At 61.1% G+C, this 3,854-nt stretch overlaps 1 pseudogene; it reads left to right on the forward strand.

The window, feature by feature from the left end:
* The first annotated feature begins 217 nt into the window (after positions 1 to 217).
* LOC142015158 (platelet glycoprotein Ib alpha chain-like) lies at positions 218 to 2,067 on the forward strand (annotated as a pseudogene).
* The last annotated feature ends 1,787 nt before the right edge of the window (positions 2,068 to 3,854 follow it).

Raw genomic sequence — 3,854 nt, forward strand, 5'->3', positions numbered from 1 at the left:
CTTTCTTTTTCTCAATGCTCAGCCTTTCATGTCTCAGTTATTCATATTCACCAGCTCCGAAGAAGTGGGTCTTCCCTGTGAAAGCACCTCACCTAATAAATAATATTGTTAGTCTTTAAGGTGCTACAGGACTGCTGTGTCTGGTTTTGTCTGGTTAGTGTAGCTATATCTTGTGATGTCTGTGGTCTGTGAATACTCTTGCCCTCCCCTGCAGAACATGCTGTACCGCACCCCACCCCACCTCGCCCTCCTGGCCCTGCTCTCTGTGGCCGGCGCTGTGAGCCTGCGGGAGACGTGCCCGTCTGAGATAAACAAAATCAAGGACCGACTGCAGGTCAACTGCTCCAGGCAGGACCTCAGCATGGTGCCACCTGCCCTGCCCAAGAACACCAGCATCCTGCTGCTCAGCACCAACCGCCTGGCGAATGTCTCCACTGCCTCCTTCCAGCATCTCCCTGAGCTGGTGGAGCTGGACCTGTCAGGCAATGGATTGAGTGTGCTGAACACTGAAGCCCCCTTGCCCTGGCTGCAGGAGCTAGTCCTATCCCACAATGGCCTGGAGGTGCTGCCTCCACTGCAGGGCCTGCCTGCCCTCACCCGCCTGGCCCTGGCTCACAACAACATTTCAGAGCTGGTGCCAGGGGCCTTCCGGGATGTGAAGCTGCTGAAGGACCTGAACCTACGGGGGAACCGGCTGCGGACGCCGCCAGAAGAGATCTTTGAGGGCCTGGCTCAGCTGCGGGACCTGGATCTATCCGATAATGCCCTGCAGGAGCTGCCACAAGGGCTGTTGGCTGGGCTGCAGCTGGATACGCTGCGGCTGTCAGGAAACCAGCTCCGCACTCTGCCCAGAGACTTCTTCCCAGAGGAGCACACGTTCCCTTATGTCTTCCTGGCAGGGAACCCCTGGCACTGTGACTGTGGCCTGGCCTATCTGCAGGCCTTTGGATCAGTGACAACGATGTCAGTGTCTACAAGCAGGAGCAGCGGCCAGGCGGGCTGCTGACTGCGAACGATCCCCACAGCCCCGTGTGCGAGACGCCCGCCGCACACCGAGGGATCCCCGTCCTTGACTTCCAGCAGATCTGCCACACCCCCGGGGATGCAGCCCCCCGTGGAAATGGGGAAGGGGATGCTGACTTGAATATGGATGGGACTATGACAGAGGAGGGAACCCCTGAGGCCCCCCATTGTCCCCGACCACCCCTGAGCCCCCCACTAGTGCCCCCACCACCACCCTGCCCACAGCCACCCCTGTGCCCCCACGACTGCCCCCTCCAGTTCCCCCCTCCAACACCCTGCCCACAGCCACCCCTGTGCCCCCACGACTGCCCCCCACCAAAACCCTGCCCACAGCAAACCCTGTGTCCTCACTACTGCTCCCTCCACTGCCCCACCTCCAGCCACCCCTGAGCCCCCCATTATTGCCCCAGCCACTATCCTGCCCCCCAACCATCCCTGTGCCGCCCAGTACTGCCCCATCCACCCCCCTTGCCCCTCAAGTCCCCCACTACTGCCCCAACCAGCTGAGCCCCCACCACCACCCTGCCCCAAACTTCCTCTGAGCTCCCCAATACTGCATCAGCCACCCTGCCCCAGTCATCCCTATGCCCCCACTATAGCCCCCTCCACCATCCTGCCCACAACCCCAGTGCCCCCCAATACTGCGCCAACTCCCCTGCCCCCCAGCCATCCCCGCATCCCCCAGTGATGCCCTCTCCACCACCCTGCCCCCACTGTCCCACAACCTGCACCTTCAGCTACTCCGGTCCCTCAAGCACCCCCTATGACTCCCACCACCTCCCTTATGCCCTCATCCCTCTTCGATACCATCCCTCTGCATATCACCCCGCTGCCGCTAGCCACCCTGGCCCATGGCGGCTCCCCGCCCTCTGCACGTGCCCCACCTCACCCCTGTCATTGTCTGGCTGGGCAGCGGCAGGCCCCACAGTGGTGCTGGCCTATTGATGCCTGCTGTACCTGGCTCTCTACCTGGCCTCCTTGCTGCTGAGCTCATGGGCTAGATGGGGCAACGGGTATGTACACCTGGCACAGTACCACTGCTGAGCAAGGGGGGGTGGGCAATGCATCTCAGCACCTTCAAGAGTCCTGGCTAGTCCCTGACATACACAACCTCGAAGGGTGGACAGGACACCTGGGTTCTAATGCAGGGTCTGGGGAGGAGAGGCCTTTGGACAAGGACAGGGGGTGTTGCTCCCCAGGACACCTGGGGTCCAGTTCCATCTCTAGCTGTTCTTATAATCCACACAACTGGCAATCCTGCTTTGAATCCTGTGGCGGGCAGTTGCATTGGCTAATACAGATTAGAGTTCATCTGTCTTTGTGTCGTTGAGTCCATTTGTTCAAGAACCCCTCTGAAGCTGTGAGAGTTAGGACCACGAGATTTGGTATGCAGCTTCCTTCTCCCCACCTTAAAACAAGATTAGGGTTTGGTTGTGCCCAGAAAATGGGAAGTGCTGGGAATGCGACTCTTTTCCGTAACAGTAGAGAGAGAGAAGACGTGCAATACTGAGAGTGGCCACTAGGGGCAGCTGCAGAACCCAAGAGAGAAGCCAGCAGGGCTGGGGCTCTGCCATCTCGTCTGCCACAAAGACCAGGTAAGTAGCTCCCCTGACTTACACCCAGTGGCTCGCACTGCCCCTGTGGAGAGGCTGCAGGAGGGCGTTGGAGATGCGGCAGCTAGGGGAGAGGACAGCACCCAGAGTCTGCCCCCCCAGACAGTCTACAGGGTGCGAGAGGAGGCCAGGGGTGACTGCTGTAGGAGGAAGTGTCAGTCTCTGGAGCCTGGTCCCACCCCCGGACAGCTTGCAGGCTGCAGGAGGAGGGAGTGTGACTGAGGGACAGGTGGAGGGGTTGGCAGCTCCTGGAGCCTGGCCACTCCCCAGACAGCCTGCAGGCCATGTGGGGCGGGAGTGGTGGCACCAGGGGCTGGGTCAACCTCTGCAGGCTGGCCTCTCTGTCAACAGCTGGCAGGCTGCAGAGGGGTAATTGGAGGTGGACGGGGGGCAGACCCCAGATCCCTCACCTCCCACACAGCCTGCTGTCATGCCCCTGGAGGTGGGAGACTGCCCCCAGAACCTTGCCCCACCTCACTGCTTGCTGGAGGGGACAGTCCGGGGAACCTGCCCCTCCAGACAGGCTGCAGGCTGTGGGGGGACCACTGGAGTGGACGGCAGCCCCCAGAGCATCACCCCCCAGCTGTTTGTAGGACGCAGTGGGTTGTGGGAAGCTGGGGGCAGCCCACGAAGTGCCAGTCCCCGAGACCAACTGCAGGGAGGGGGCCAGCCCATGGAGACCTGCAGGGTCCGCTGTCCTAAGCAATGTCCCTTGGAGCAGCTGCAGGTCAGTGGCTGACCCCAGAGCACTGCTGTCCCCAGACAGGCTGCAGGCCTGGGGGTGCAGCTGGAGGCCAGAGCCACACGCCTCCAAGACAAGTGGGCAGCTCAGGAGACCCCCTCCCAGGAGAAGTGACTGCAAGGCCCCCCCGCACACACCCCCACAGCCTCTCAGCCCCCGCCCCCGTCCTGAGTCCTGAAACTCTCACCAGCCTTCAGGTCTCTGTGTCCTACTCACCTCCCCACGCAGCCAGCCGCTCCCTTGCCCTACGGCTAGATGGGAGCTGACACCCATCACCGGTTCAGGAACAATTTTAAGGCTCAGGGCAGGTGGGGCTGACAGCTGTGGTACCAAACTGCAAATCCTGTGTATATTGAAACCACTTCAAGCAACCACTTCAACCACCCCACCACTCCCCTAGTTCCAGCACCTAAGGACTCCATACCACTGCCTGCTACCCTAAGGCAGCCAGTCTCCCATGCCTGGGGCCAGATAGG

Source organism: Carettochelys insculpta, chromosome 6 (assembly GCF_033958435.1).
Source record: "Carettochelys insculpta isolate YL-2023 chromosome 6, ASM3395843v1, whole genome shotgun sequence".
In the NCBI taxonomy this organism is placed as follows: domain Eukaryota; kingdom Metazoa; phylum Chordata; order Testudines; family Carettochelyidae; genus Carettochelys; species Carettochelys insculpta.